This window comes from Mustela lutreola, chromosome 5 (genome assembly GCF_030435805.1).
Source record: "Mustela lutreola isolate mMusLut2 chromosome 5, mMusLut2.pri, whole genome shotgun sequence".
NCBI classification, from domain to species: Eukaryota; Metazoa; Chordata; class Mammalia; order Carnivora; family Mustelidae; genus Mustela; species Mustela lutreola.
Genome location: NC_081294.1, coordinates 125033685 through 125050383, shown reverse-complemented (window position 1 = coordinate 125050383; position 16699 = coordinate 125033685). Strand labels below are relative to the sequence as shown.

At 35.4% G+C, this 16699-nt stretch overlaps 1 protein-coding gene across 1 annotated transcript in view; it reads left to right on the top strand.

Moving 5' to 3' along the window:
- Positions 1 to 16699, top strand: part of ST8SIA4 (ST8 alpha-N-acetyl-neuraminide alpha-2,8-sialyltransferase 4) — a 99937-nt gene that overhangs the window by 78669 nt on the left and 4569 nt on the right.

The following is a 16699-nucleotide window of genomic DNA, read 5'->3' as shown; positions in this document are numbered from 1 at the left end:
ACGAATCTGGGTCTTTGAAAAAGCTGAACTCCTCCTTTGTTCAATTAGGGAGGATTGTTAACTGAAAGGCCTTTCCCTTTTTTGACTTGGATCAACACCTGTGGAATAAGGACTTCCCACACCCCATGCAAACTGCTGATCTCCTGTATTAGAAGTTGAGAGCTTTCTCTCTAGGTTTTTGATGGGCACACTGCAGATTTAATACTGAAACATGGCCTTAGATGTCTCCAGAGTCTTGCAAGTCAGAAAATCTACAGCACAGTCTAGGTTTTGGACTTGAGAGGAATCTATTTGCAAAGATGTGCTTAGACATCTTAAGCTCAACCTATATTCCCATCTAACACATTTTTTTTTTTTTTTATTCTGTTACAAGCCGCTTTCAGAGAGGTTTTCAAAGAGGTCCTACTTTTTGAGATCTCAGGGAGTGCAGAGTAGAGCCTCACGTTTACAGAAGGAGTAACAGAGGGTTGCTTTCTTGGGGGGCACTGGGTGAATGCCCCAAACTCTGGTTGTGTAGCACAGACAAGAGACTCTGAGGGCGCCTGGGTGGCTCCACTGATTAAGCCTCTGCCCTTGGCTCAGGTCATGATCCCAGGGTCCTGGATTCGAGTCCTGCTTCCTCATCTCTCCTCCAGCCTGTCTCTCTGCCTACTTGTGATCTCTTCTTTGTCAAAAAAAATAAATAAATTCTTTAAAAAAAAACCCTAAAAACAAAAAGAGACTCTGAATAGCTGAGGGGACTAGTCCTCAAGTCAGGACACATTAATTTATCACCCATTAGTTCATTAGGGTTGCGCAGTGGTTGGTTGATGCAGGCCCCAGTCAGTAGTGAACTCACAAAGGGCTAACTCACTACCGGAAGGAAGCAAGGGCTCATGCCAGACAGGTAATTCACATTCCCAGGAATGGGAGTGGGCTCATGTTCCCTTGTTACAGTCACAGCTTTGCTCTGATTGGTGAGATGTCCCAGAACTATAAGTTAAGGTGTTTGATTTTTATGTCAGTTTCTAGATCTGTAAATCCATAGATAAATGGATATAAATAGAGATTCAGTTTGAGACTTGAACCACTTACCTGGTGTTTATAATCGTGATGCCTGGCGCTGATCCTGCCCGTGGCATCAGGGGAAAGTGCTACGACGGGACACAGGAAATCTGGGATCTTAAAAGGCGCTTCACACTGTTCTCCTAGAGTCACGGAGACTGTCACCACGAATGTCACTGCTATTTAGGGAGCAACCAGAGTGACAAAGGTACATCCTGGACTTGTTAGAGTGGCTTGTAGCCACACGTGTGTGCAGCTTGTCTTTGAAGCCAGGGAGGGCCTGATGAAATACAGGGCCCACCCGCTGTGAGGAAACTCTCTGGCATCCCAGCTGCCATTCAGAATGTGAAATTCAGAATATGACCTGTCAAGAGGAGCCACTGCAGCACATTGTGGCAATGCAGCTGTCGCTGAAATACATAAATCTCCAGAGAAAAACATTCAAACTGGTTCCCAGGGGGAGCACATACAAATGCACAGCTCCAGTCGCATTGAATGTGACTTTTTCAACAGGATCATCGCTGCTTAATAAGCAGATGAGTGGAAATGACCCCAGTACCTCTTCTTCTCTTTGATTGCTAAGTATTTTCTGGAGGCAGACTGGTTCAGTGTTTCTCTTGGTCTGTGTTTGAGAGGGGCAGGGAGTATTTGCAAGTCATACACATTTGAATTATGCACTGTTGTCCTCCTCTTTGGTCAACGAGGATAAAAATTGTTACAGATCCCCCAAGATATTTCAATGAAATGTTTGCAAAAGACACAGTTCCATAGCCCAGATTTTAAAGAATTATTTTGTATTTATTCCTTGATACTGAACTTATCCTATTCAACATTTTTATAAATTTATACCATTAACACCAAAATTTATAATAAAATTGAAAAACTTCCAGCTTGTTCCATTAATGTCCAGAGAAGCTCAGTGAGTGATCTTAGTGATTATATCAGCGTTTTCCTAATAAGGGATTCATATACATGGTTCCCCAGGTGTGTCCAAATAGATGGAAGTAAATCAATTTCAAAGCAGATTTTTTTTCTTGTAATTTTGTATTAAAGTGTCTGAAAAGTAGGAAACAGGGTCAAGTAACAAATTCATGATTGATTGAATTTGGTACATTCTTGATAAAACTGGCTGAAATAAATGTAAAATTGCCTCATCTTAGGCCAAGTTTTATTAGGAATTGTACATTGTTCTGCATTTTCAACCAGCAGACTTCTAAAAGCAAATGAAAATGTGAGAAATACTCAATTCAACTAAATATATAGTCATAAAAGTCTTGCTATCTCAAACTACTTTTTGTTTTAAAGCAATATTGTCAACTCCATATTCAGATATTTAGGTAATTATAACATACCTATGGGATGTTTATGTAAATATATCTCTAATTTTCTATGAAAATGTATATATACTTAAGCTATATATACATATCATATATCATTATTTACATGTGTATTTCTACATAGTTTATCATATATATTTATACATGTATATATAATATGTAACATATAACCATATGTATTATATGGCCATACTTAGTATATTATGTATACAGATTCACTTTTTCAAAGTATATTTATTTTAAGTAATCTCTACACCCAGTGTGGGACTCAAACTCATTATCCCAAGATCAAAGTTCACATGGTTTTCCAACTGAGCCAGTCACGTATCCAAAGATTCACTTTTTTAATTGGAATGAAACATCCTATTTCTAATCATAACCTATAATAATTCATTTCACGTGTTTATTTCAGAAACTCTTGATTCCAGTAATTCATCAGTTTATTTAATAAGTATGTTCATGCTTACTGTGTAAAATTGTTGAGTAGATTAATGTTTCTAGTTTGTATGTATAGAAATTCAGAACTTGTCTGCTGCAGAGTACCTAAAAGTCATCACTGAACCATGTGGTAACCTTGAGACTTTCTCACATGTCATTTCTCCATTGCACTGTGACAGATATTTTTTCCCCCAAACACCTATCATATTCCCCAGATGGCTTAGACATCATCCCTGGCAGATTATGAATAATGTTTTAAGTTGAACAGATGTAAGCAATTTGTGATTTTTCCCCTTTCTGAACCAGCTTTGTTTTGATGAATCAACTGGAAATTGAAACTTATATAGAACTTCTGTTTGAAAAAGAGCAATGTTTTCCCGCAGTGGAATATGTAGTTAGCTCTTAAGTATGGACAAGAGACAGGGAACAGGGAAACTGGCCAAAATGTGTGACGATAAAAACTGGAAGATCATCACGTAGCCTTGCCATGCACTTCGCATTTCTTTCATCTAGTGAACCACATACAGAAAATAGTTTCAGGTCATTCCAGATCAACCCATTTTCCACCAACTTTTGAAATGACAGCAAAAGTATCAGGTTGCCTGTGATTCTCTCTGGTCAGAAAACTCTTCTGAGAACTAGTTTGAGAAATGTAGAAGTGCTGCTTAAATGTTAAGAGAGAGGAAATAAAGTACTCTTCTGGCAAGGATTTGTTTACTCTGCCAAATTATATTTTACATAAATTATACAGATTACAATTATATTTTGACCTCCGTATAATCCTCTTAAAATGAAACTTACTGGCAATTCAGTTTTAGGGAAAACAAATCTACAAGATATAAATTAGTTAAATAACACTTTTTGTTTAAATAAAAAAGATGATAAAATATCTACCTCAGACAGGTCCACATTTAGAGCTAGAGGATGCACCTCTATTTATATACAGATATTTCATTTGTAAACAATATGAATTATTTTCCTTACCTTAACCAGCTGCCAGACCTAAAAGACCACCTAATCTCTAGTGTTCAGTCACTATGCTGCACATTCAGAGCCTATCTCTGACCCAGTAACTCTTGCTGTGGGAAAAACAGTCACAGTATTTTGGGTTTTCTTTAAATTAAAGTCTATGAGACCAAACTAATTGGCAATTGGTTTGGATGAGCTAACTCTGAATTCTTAAATGCTTAAGAATTTGGACACTTAAAAAATATATATATTTTGGAAACTCCATATGCTTCAGACAGAATATGATAACCAAAATGTGAACTATTAAAGACATCCATCAGTGTACTACTTATTTCTGTGCTTATTACTGCATTTCAACATCATTGACTTGGAAAGTTTAATGTTAATAAAGAATATTTTTAGGTAGAATTCATAGACCATTCTCAAAGCTTTTTCAGACCTTTCCCCCTTTTGAAAACCGGAAATCTTATGCCCTTTAATTATATTTGGAATTTCAAAATCAGTAGTGTGATTTAAACCCAATCAAAACAATTATAATATTTATTATGCTGCTTCTGCTTCCACACCACTCCAGAAATCCACCTGTTTCCCCTTCTTTAGTGAATAATCTCTGACTTTAATAAGCTGGTTAAGGATCTTCTCTTGTCTCTCTCATGTAGGCAGCCATTTCAAGGAACTCTTTAGGTATATTTTCTTAATTAAGGAACTTTACAGGATGGCCTACGTTGGCTCCTTTTTTTCTCTTAGATTCTATAATTTAATGTACTTTGGATTTATAGCTCAGTTCCTAAGCTCCTGAGTTTGCTTTTATACACAATTGATAAGCCAAAGACGAAAAGGCTTATTTTCATGCCAGTACAAAATGAAGGACCCTCTAGACAGCTCTTACAGAATGCCCATGAATTTTAATGATTTGCAGCTTTTTGGTGGTGCATTTCATTTAGCCTCTTTATTTGAAAGTATGAACATTGAGATAGCAGCTGAGATATTTGAGAGGTGTTTTATTAGCTAAGCAAGACCATTAGAGATCCACTGTGAACTTCCGTAATATTTTAAACTTAATCACTTTTATTCCAAAATTTAAATGTAATTTACTTTCCAGTAGTGTACACTCCTTTTCTGAACCTGTACATTCTACAGATTTCATCCCTTGTTTTCTATATTCTATCATGTTTTGTGCATCAAGGAAGTTTATAAATGAAATTTGAGTCAGCATCCAAAACAATATTACGTGAATGTACTAACACAACGAGAAACAGATGGTCAAGAATACTGTACACATGCTTTGTAAACCAACTCCCGCAGCAGATTGCCTGTCTTCAATATTTTTTTTCCCCCCAGTAGAATCAATCATCAGATAAGTGATTTTGGATTCTTTATTATGGAAATACTCCTCTTGAACAACAACAAAAACAAAAAGCCATTTCAATTACATTTCCATTTTAAAGAAAGTTATGGTTCACCCTCTTGATAAGTTTATTGTTATGAAGTCTGAGCTAATTATCTCTATCAACTTACATTCTCATTCAAAGAGTCAGGAAAAAAGTTTTGTGACTCTCATTCCTGAATTTCTATTATATTGGTATAACTAAAAGAAAACAAATCATGTGAAATAAATGGTTGTCTTCAGCAATGCCTCTAAACCTATGTGAATTTCATGATTGCTATATTCAGTTGAACTGCATAGTTCACATTCTAAGTGGAAACCTTATGATCATTTATCCCTGCTTTTTAAAATTTATCAAGTTAAAAAATAACTATTGTGGGTTTTTTTGTTTGTTTGCTTTGTTTTGTTTTGCTAGATGACTTGGCCCTACTTGCAGAATGCAGGCAATAATCCATCAGCTTCTTTATTTTTTTTTAAATATTTTATTTATTTATTTATCTATTTATTTGACAGGCAGAGATCACAAGTAGGCAGAGAGGCAGGCAGAGAGAGAGAGAGGGAAGCAGGCTCCCCACTGAGCAGAGAGCCTGATGTGGGGCTAGATCCCAGGACCCTGAGATCATGACCTGAGCCGAAGGTAGTGGCTTAACCCACTGAGCCACCCAGGCGCCCCATCAAATTCTTGAAAGAAAAACAAGAGCTAAGCTAAATTCAAATGCACTAATTAAGTGAATGTTCTTTTTTAAAAAAATTTAAATTCTGTTAAATAACATACAATATATTACTGGTTTCAGAGGTCGAAGTTAGTGATTCATCAGTGCTCATTACAACACATACCCTTCCCAACATCCATCACGCAGTTACCCCATCCCCCACTCCCCTCCCCTCCAGCAGCCCTCAGTTTGTTTCCTAAGATCAGGAGACTCTTACGGTTTATCATCTTCTCTGGTTTCATCTTGTTTCATTTTTACCTTTTTCTCCCTATCATCCTCTGCCTTGTTTCTTAAATTCCACATATCAGTGAGATCATGATGTTTGTCTTTCTCTGATTGGCTTATTTGGCTTAGCATAGTACCCTCTAGTTCCATTAAGGTCGTTGCAAATTGAGTGAATGATCTATAGGCGTGTACATAGATAATGTGACTGACCTTCCTAATATGATTCCATCAGCATGATATATTAAACTGATCTTGTGTGTAAAATTTATAATCTTATTATGTTCTTTGTATGAACTGTTATTTTTATCAGATCATTCAATTCCTCCAGTATTCCAGAAGGTAAGATGTTTTGCCTCAAATTTACAGATCAGGAAACTGAAACACAGATAAACAGATATCAGGGGTGGGGGAATTCTCACTAAACTGAAACTTCGCAGAATTCTTGCTAAGAACTAGACTCAACAAGCATGGATGCAGAAGGCCAAAGTAGACGCCTAGTTGAGAAAAGAGCTCAGAGGAATCGAACTAAATTTAGTTGAGGAGAGAATCTTCTACATGAGAGTATGATTGCTACATGGTTAGTAACTTCATGTTTAACCTTTCGAGGAACTTGCTGACTGTTTTCCAAAAGGTCTATTACACTTCACTCTCATGCACAGGTACCAGCAATGTCTGAGTGTCCAATTCCATAATATCCTCAGTAACACTTATTACTTGTCTTTTTTATTATAACCATTCCAGGTGGTGTGAAAAAGTATCTCATTGTGGTTTTTGACTGACTTTTCCTGGATAGCCAATGATACTGACCATCTTTTCATATGCATATTGGCAATTCGTTTGTCTTCTTTGGAAAAATATCTATGCCTTTGCTCATAAAATTGATTTTTTATATTTTTATCATTGTGTTGTAGTTTTGTATGTATTTTGATGCAAGGCGCTTACCACATATACAGTTTACAGATACTCCCATTCTGTTTTTTCACTCTTTAATGGCATCTTTTGAAACACAAAATTTTTAATTTTGATTGTCCTTTTTAATTTTTCTTTTGTTGCTATCTAGTAAAAACGTCTCTGAAGTCATGGTACTTTACTCCTGTATTTCCTTCTAAGAGATTTAGAGTTTTAACTCTTGAGTTAAGGTCCATGATCCATTTTGAGTTCTTTTTTCCAGATGGTATGATACAGGGGTGCAACTTCATTCTTTCAATACTGCATTTTAATTGAATATTGTGACAAACATCATAATAGGGGCACATCTCAGTCAAGGTACAGTTTGTTACATGATGGTCTGATTTTGTAGTACTGTTTTCACTCTTATACTTATCTATCACAAAGAATAGCATATTACCTAGTATATTTGCCTTTACAGATGTATTTCACTGTTTTATTTCCTCAAAAGAATAAGAACATTGTTTTTTGGGTTTTGGTTTTTAATTCTGCTAATGGGCTTCCATTTGACAACTATTTTATAAATGTGATTTAAAATTAAATCAGTCTACCTAAAAATACATTGAAAGGATTGGTATTAAGTGATGCTGAAAGAGAGGAAAAGAAGGAAAGTTACCATTGATTGCATCAAATTGGGGTTTCATCAACTATAGATTGACGTCTGCAGGGAAAAGACCCAAGTGTTCATTGATATTTGACATAATGAAAATATTATGTACTACCTCATAGTCCTTCAAAGTTTCAGGGATAAAAATATAAAATTTCCTGTAATTAATCTTGGGGGCAGAATTATAGCAGTAGTATTTCTAGTGACAAGTTGCTTTGGAATAAAATTCAAATCCCAAAACCTACATCAGTGGCATTGCCCTGGCAATATTCCTTCAGGAGGGCTTTTCCCTTGGCTGGAAGCCCCTTTATCAACTTATATGCTCACAGAAAGCCATTAATTGAGTGATAAATTTATACCAAGGACAAGGAAATTGTCTAAATGGGCATTCCCTTCAGTATTGCATACTTTATGGCAGGAATGAATATAAAAAATAATGATCTAAATTTGACTGACTTCCCCAAATGCTATTCTTCTGATACTTGCTGGGAAGACTATAAAGAACTACTTTGAACTTGCATTTAGCTATCTTGATGCTGTTCCTTCACTGAGCTTTGAGAAGTCTGATCTTTGGCCTATGTTCAGTTTGGCTATGTTTTGCTAGCAAGCATTTTACATTATTGAATGGATTATAGATCACATCTGTTGGTCCTTACTCCTCTTGAAATAGATTTTAGCACAATTCCTATTTGGAAGGTTAATGTAACCCATTTTCTTTTACCTTATTCTCTTCCACCAGTTTTATCTTTGAAATTATGGTGGATAATTTTATAATTTTTGAATAGTCAAAAATCAATTTATTATGAATTTGTAAGTAGAGAAAAATTTTCTGACCTCTAGCTACAAGTATTATAGGAAATTGGATATGATGTTAAAATGTTGGCAGGGATGATTTTATCCAACAGCTCTATAACATTACTGAAAGGGATATGCTGCCTGTGATGTCAGATCATACGTTATAAAAATGGGGGTAGTTAATTACTACAAGCAAAACATAAGACTCCAGCTGCAAATGGAGGAACTCTCATGTCTCTCAGTCTGAATTCAGATTACTTGTGACCTTTTAAAAATGAGAGTTTTAGATGTAGTAGGAGACATACTAAAAATCTCTTTTTATCATTGAGTCAACTAAAGCTGAATAAGTTTAAGTGGTTTGCCCAAGATCATATATTTAGTTTAAGGCAAAGCAAAGTCAAAACTCCAGCTTTTCCAGTGCTTATCCTATTAAATACTGTCACTCAGAGAATGCCAAACCATGAGTATATTCCCTTTTATTAACACTAAAAATCTCTAAAACTGCAGCAGGAGTAAATTAAATATGCACTCATTAACTATCTGCTGTGTATCCAACACTGTGCTTAAATATCTTATTTGAGAGATAAAAATAAAAGACTCATTCATCTCTTTCTGTTTTCATTGTATGATAATGTTAAACTTCTCTATTATAAGAAGCAAATTATACCCCATCTTCTCTTTTTACAAATGAAGTGTATATAAATAATTACCTGGAAATTTTTCTAAGGCAAATTTCTTTAATGTTGAATTTTCTTGTGCAAACCTTATGGGGCTACAGGTCAGAAAGAATATTTTCTGTGTGTTCTACAGCTGGTGATATACTGGAGAGAGCTGGTGCCGGCTGCCAAGAGTGGGTGGTACCATCTGGTCCCTCTTCACTGTTTACTGATATCAGGTCCATAGCTTGAACTCGGGCCTGATGGGAGTATTTACATTACAGAAGTTTGCAAAGGCTACAAATCAGCAATTCCTTCTATCCTACTAGTTAATATCTGTTGTTAAACAGTTACCAACACACCAGTGGACAGCACATTGGCTGAGCCAACTCAGACAAAGCATTTACCTCTTGAACTTTTCACTAGATCTACTGTGAAATAGAAATTATGATATATACTACAGCCTCTATATGGAATTTTATGAGGAGCATGTAAAAATATGTTAAAACTGTGAATATGAATAACCAGAGTTATATTTTCACTAATAAAACGCAAGACACTTGGCAAAACCAACATAGTATAGATAGATCTTGAGTTTTATAATACTGTCAATGCTCAACCAGGCTATGTATCTGGCTAGACAGAAAGAAGGCTGAAATTCAGAGTTAAGGTCAGAGTCTGACTCCTGTAGTAGACATAACACAAGCAGAATATAGAGATTTGGGGGCCTAACTTAGTATTCCTGTTCCCTTCTCCATGCCATGAGAACTCTATGACTCTGATGAACCAGGTTTTGAAGGTCAGTATAACCATATAGAGCTCTACATGCAAAGGATACCTAGAAAAAATACTGACATATTGACCCCTTGAGGTCACAAATTCCTGCTTTCATTTTAATAATGCTTCCAAATACTTTAAGAAACTGATTCATATCTGCATGGAAATCCCCACCCTTTGATACAGTGTCTCTGCCTTTGACATTTGCAATGTGGTTAAGCAAGTTATATATTGAAACTACAAAATCATCTGACTTGGAGTACTTTTGAGAGTGTTCACGGGGAAAGTGGGTCAGCTCTTATTTACCTTTGAAAGAAACAAAAAGCCAGAAAAGCTCCATGTGTAAAACACAGACTGTCGATCATCAAAACACCATACAGAACTTTTTTTTCTTTTCCCCATATGAACCCTATGTTGAAAATGTACCAAGGAAATTACTATTCCAAGCTGAATTCTCTTGAGAAGCTAAACAATCCTGTTCCTTTTCAGTTAAAATTGAAGTCATCATAGCCAGCAAGGTGTGGGCTTAAAATCTGGTCCTGTTGCCTGCAATCTCCATGACCTTAAACTGGCTGTTTAACCTGCCCAAGACTCAGTGTCTTCATCTGTGAACTAGCATCCATCCATTCACGGGTTTGTGATGAGGGTTAAATGAAATAGACAGCATAGTTAGAGCTCTTGACACGGTCTCTAGTCCTTTATAAACACTCAATAAATTAGTATTACCGTTGCTACCTTGTATGATATCGCTTAAGTGTTTATTCCTGGATTCACTCCTGGCTTGCCAGAAAGCATGAAATATGCCTCTCTCACCCCCTTGTTTCCTCATATGAAAGGGAGATCTAAGATCCATCACTTTTTCCTTTAATGGGATACTATAAGAGTTAATTCATGGTGGACTGTTATTCTCTGTGAGTATAGTGCTCGAAGTTTTTGTTTGTTTGTTTGTTTGTTTTTAAATCATCACCAGACCTACTGTTACAGAAAGACAAATCTATTTCATAATCTTAGTAAGAGGTATCATAATCTTAGTAAGAGGTAGTAAAACAGTTCTATTTATTTTTAATTTTTTTCCCATATAATCACATTTAATTGTTGTCTTTGGATATTTTCATTTATCTATTTTTTTTTCATTTAAATCCAGTTAGCCAACATACATAGTACATCATTAATTACTAAAAGAGTTTTTTTAAAAAATTAAGTTTTCTGCACTTTAAAAAGTCAATTCATGAGAGGGAGCATAGCTCAGACTGGGGATACAATGGAAGGATTGTGTGAACCGTTGAAAATGAAGCAGTAGAGATGCTCCATTTCAATATGCCCAGGGATGACTGCCTTAAGTTTTATATTATACAGCCTATGCCATGTCCTTTTTCTAAGAACGAGCCAACATATTAACAAATATGAAAACTTGTGTATAATATTCAGGTATTATTTAAAAAGTTGTTTTGCAGCATGGAGTATAGAATTGGGAAGATTAACCCATCTTCAGCAAAGATGAATTATAGAAAGCTAATTCTTTTATAGTAACTCAAACTTCTATAGCTATTTCAGACCCAGAACCCATATTATTTATCCTTAACAAAATCTTCCTGCAGGACAAGCACAAAGCTCAGTTGTGGAGAGGTAAAGGAGAGAAGAAATAGTATGCACAAGCACCCCATGCTCTGTACTTCATATCACATTTCAGAGAAATGAATTGCTGGGTTCATAAATAGAAACTTTGCATATAATATAATACTAAAACTGGCACAGTGGGATTCCACATTCTAGAATATTTTATATTATATTTTATATTCTTCTAGAAGTTTTCATGTTTGATTTTTAGAGGAAAAAAATACTACTTCTAAATTTGTAGACTCCTTTGTTTAAATATAAATGCAAATTAATGTTTCTTGTTTGCCAAAATGTTGAGTGTGAACTGTCATAAGTATATCAAATGCTGAATGCTGTTGAAAGTAAGTTTTTTTTCTTTTATTTTGAAAATGTTGGTTGCTTGAAATAATATGTTTTGGCTTCTCAGGTGATTATTACCTAATTTTATATATTTTTAAAAGATTTTATTTATTTATTCGACAGACAGAGATCACAAGTAGTCAGAGAGAGAGAGGGAAGCAGCCTCCCTACCAAGCAGAGGCTCGATCCCAGGACCCCCTGAGCTGAAGGCAGAGGCTTTAACCCACTGAACCACCCAGGTGCCCCATTACCTAATTTTGAGACAAAATCTAATCTAGTGTGGGGTTTAATATCAAAACTACTATATTAAGTACTTTCTTTGCTTTCAGTATATTAAAACCTGAAAAAAAGTTGTAGAGAACAGAATGAGGAGAAGGTAGGAGAGAAGAATCAAGAGCATTTCACCCAGTTTCTAGCAGTGTGCAGTTTCATGGAGAAAGATGATTTGAAACAGCCATAGCATCTTACGGATAGAGGAAACCCCAAGGCCATACAATCAGGTGTTTTTGTTTCTCAACTAAGGAAACATGCCCATTGAGGTTAAATGACATGACCACAATTCTCCAGGCAATATGTAGTTATACAAAGCACCCAAAGAGAAGTGGGATGTGTGAGTGGGACTGAGGAATGGGTTATGGGATATGCTAAAACTCAGTTAATATTACTTACCGGGTGTCAAGCTTGTACAATGACCTTCACACTTACTATATCTTTTGCATTATCATAACAACCTTAGAGGTTAAATATTAGTAACTGAGGTCCAAGGAAGTGAAGCAGCTTTCCCAAAGACTCAAGTCTTATTATCATAGATTCACACTCACATCTTGTGACACGGATTTGGTAGGCAAACGTGGCAAAATATTGAGTTAGTTTGAAGTAAGAAATGGGATGGATATGTTGGACGAAAGGGAGGTAAGACGCCTTGCTTGGCAAGAACAGAGCTTCCGTGCTGGGAAGTAGTGAGGCCAATGGAGGCTATTGCATCTATAAAAAGTTAGAAATGTCAGGGCACCTGGGTGGCTCAGTGGGTTAAAGCCTCTGCCTTCGGCTCAGGTCATGATCCCAGGGTCCTGGGATTGAGCCCCACATAGGGCTCTCTGCTCAGCAGGGAGTCTGCTTCCTCCTCTCTCTCTCTCTCTCTCTCTGCCTGCCTCTCTGCCTACTTGTGATCTCTGTCTGTCAAATGGATAAATTAAAAAAAAAATCTTTAAAAAAAAATAAATGTTCAATTTACATTTAAAATCCAGTGTGAGTTTGTTTCGCCCAACAAGACAGAGTATTCTAACACTGTAGCAGAAAGAAGGGGAGGAAGGGAATTGATAGTATCTGAAATAAAACTTAGCCTCGCTGGTGAAAAACATTCTGTGTATGAATGATCATAATATATATTAAGATCCAAAACAGCCAGGGAAACAAGAGGATGCAGCACATTATAACAGTAATTATCACTGTGTAGTTGGATTATAAGGAATGTTTTTCTTCCTCGTTCATTTCTTTTTTCTTCAAATTTTCTACAGGGAGCCCACATTGATTTTATGATGAAAAAAAAATCAATCTATAAAAAGAAATACATACATGGAAACTAGATTATTTGCTGAATTGAAAACATTGCCAATTTTAAACTACAACGGAAATGAATTTGAGATAAAATTTAGAAAAGCTTATACTGAATTAGAATATAAATAGTTCATTATTTTATATATGCATTACTTTCAGTTCTTTTTCTTTTTCCTAATTAGGGTTAAAAACTTAAGTTAGCATTCTATTTTTGATTAACTCTTCACAAGAAATTTGTGGTTCTTAAATGTCAGCTTGTACATAACTAGATACTTCCAGATACGGATTTTAAAATTGTTCCCTGGATTTTGGCTTGTAAAGTTGGCAGATATTCTCTGACTGTGCTAATAGAATTTAAAAAGAATATCCATTTTTGTGCTTTTCACATATGGAACGTGTTCCAGAGCAACTACTGAATATCAGTAATTTATGTTAGCCTATACAATTTCAAGCCCAACATTAGATTTATAATGAGCATATAGGAAATTCTTACTGACTATATTCGGATCAGTTCTTGATTCTTTTTAACTTCACAGAATGTTATTAGCTGTGGCCTTAATTCTTAACCTGCTTTCAAGTTTTGTTTCAATTTATCTGTTACATGTTGATACCATTTATTAAGAGCTGTTTGATAAATGGCATTTATTGTGTGCTTTTTCTCCGAAAATGTCCTGGAAATGGGTAGTTTATTATTTCTTTGAGATTATTGAAATTGTTACAAGTCAAACATCAGAGAGTGTTAGGAGTTCTAAAGCAACGTTTTTTCGCACCCGTCTTTGAACTGCATAGATTAAAATAACACATCTCTAAAGCCTCTGTACCCATTATTTTCAAATAGGAGGCTTTGCGATTTGAGTTTAGTTTTCAAAATACCGTATTTATTAATATCAATTAATTAATGTTGTGGGTATAGCTTCCCTATTCCCAAAGCCACAAATTTATTTCCTCTATAAAATCTCTGAAATTGCATCACATACTTGAGAATTGTCCCAAGAATCACATTTTTCTCTTGCTTTCTTCTGGATGTGCTGACGTCTCCATTCAGCTCATGGCCTGCTCTGCTTTTAGACGTCAGGTACTTGAGGGTAAGAAGATTTTCTGCTTGTGGTGTCACATGTGGTGTCCCAGATCAAAAAATGTTGAGTGACTGTATATCTCTGACACTATTTTAAAACATTTAGGCTAATAATTTTGCCTTTGGCATTTTTTTCTAATATTATAACTGCTGCTTTGTATTACATATAAAAGTTCCTTCAGTATTTTGTTTATGATTATCCATGGTTGATTGGCTATCCAGAAAATCTCTCCAGAAAATGGAAAGTGTGTATTTATAATGTGTTCTTGAAGTCACATATAATATGACCTTGGAGTCCCCTACAAATAATGTGCAGTATATTATTGCCTGATGATTTTTTTCCCCCTCACATTAGAAATAAGATAATTTAGCATGACCTTTGTATTGCTGGACTATTCCCAATCATTGACATTCCCCAATAGAAATAATCATTTTTTGAGTTTGAACTTACCTCAGCCTCTTTAAAAATTTATAAATATGTGCATTTAAAAAAAAAAAACTAACCAACTTTATCAACTGACATTTGTAATCACATATAGATCACATTCACAAAATTTTCCAATGATCATAATTTTGTGTTAGAGCATCTGCTTTCTCAAAGCTGAGAGAGCTCTCGGCTATATCACAGTCTCTTCAAAACCTTCAAACTGTAGTGTAAGCTCCTGGCACAGAACCAGTATCCGTGGTTTCTTCACGATGCTTACAATGTAAGTGCGATGGTTTTTGTTCATTAGCTAACTTTGTGCTGTGGAAAAATTCTTAAATAATAATCTGTGAAAACTCCTTATAAATCTCCTCTACTGAAAATAGGCTTCCTTAACACACTTCTGGTAACAAAAGATCTACCGTGCCTTTCATATTGCTCAAAACATTCAGCACGTGGCCTTCACCCAGCTAGAAAATTAAAAAATGTGAAAGGTCAGGGGCACCTGGGTGGTTCAGTGGGTTAAGCCTCTGCCTTCAGCTCAGGTCATGACCCCAGGGTCCTGGGATCGAGCCCCACATCGGGCTTTCTGCTCAGCAGGGCGCCTGCTTCCCCCACTTCTCTCTGCCTGCCTCTCTGCCTACTTGTGATCTCTCTCTCTGTCAAATAACTAAACAAAATCTTAAAAAAAAAAAAAGGTGAAAGTTCAATCCCAGTTCAAAAGAGGGGGTGGGAAAGAGGAGTGATAGTTCATAAGTGTATTTTCCCTATTTGGATGTAGGGATGTCTCAGAGTCCAGTATTTGTTAGTCAACTTTCAGTAGACTGGGTGTATTTGGTGTCCTCGGAAAGCTTCATAAATTATTTTTTAAAAAAGACAAAGAATATTATATAAAATCTAAGGCAAATATGTAAATACAGCAATGACTAGAATCTAGTAGAATCTTCCACCTTATGTTTGAATGGCAGGCAGGGTATATATATATCCCCAGGTAAGAGACAAGAGTTAAAACAAATATTTAAAAAAAAAGTACATATTAGCTTTATTCTATTTGTAATTGGGCAACTTTAAAAGTTAAAGAAAATCTACACCCTTCCTCTTTTAGCTGTTTCCACATAAGGTAATGAGTATGCCATGAAGTATTGGAAACCCCCTTCCTCACCCGGGGTGATGATTAACTTGTGAATTTGCATGCTTTTCAGGTGAACAAAGTTTGGCAACAATGATGGATCTGAACATTTTGGAGTATTTTATTGCCTTTGAAAATGAATAGTATAAAATATTTATTAAATTTCTTTTATCTATGTAACAAAATGTTAAACTAAGTGGTGAATTGTTTATTTATATGTTATTTGTTTTATGCTGTTTTTCTGTGGGTTAAGGCAGTATTTTTAATTTTTTAAAATGGAATTTGGACAATTGAAATTAAATAAGTCAGTATAAGGCAAGTGAAGTATTTGTTTAGATTTTTAATTGAAATATCAGAGATTTTGAAAAACTTATGGGCAAAGTTTCAAATTCTCTTTTTCTAGGAGAATTACCTAATCTCTTCCCAATTACTGTGTCCTTCACAGTGATATTTAACACTGAGAAGATTCTGTTCTGTATATTATTATAAATGTTTTCTCTGAATTCATTTTGAATATGATATTCTACAGTAATATTTATACACTTTCTCACTTTATACGACCTCAAAAATAAGCAAGGAGATAAAGAATAAGGAAAAATAAAATCCATATATTAAATTTTCTAAGTGCTTGAGAAATATGTTATTGCTGTAGCAGTCTTTCG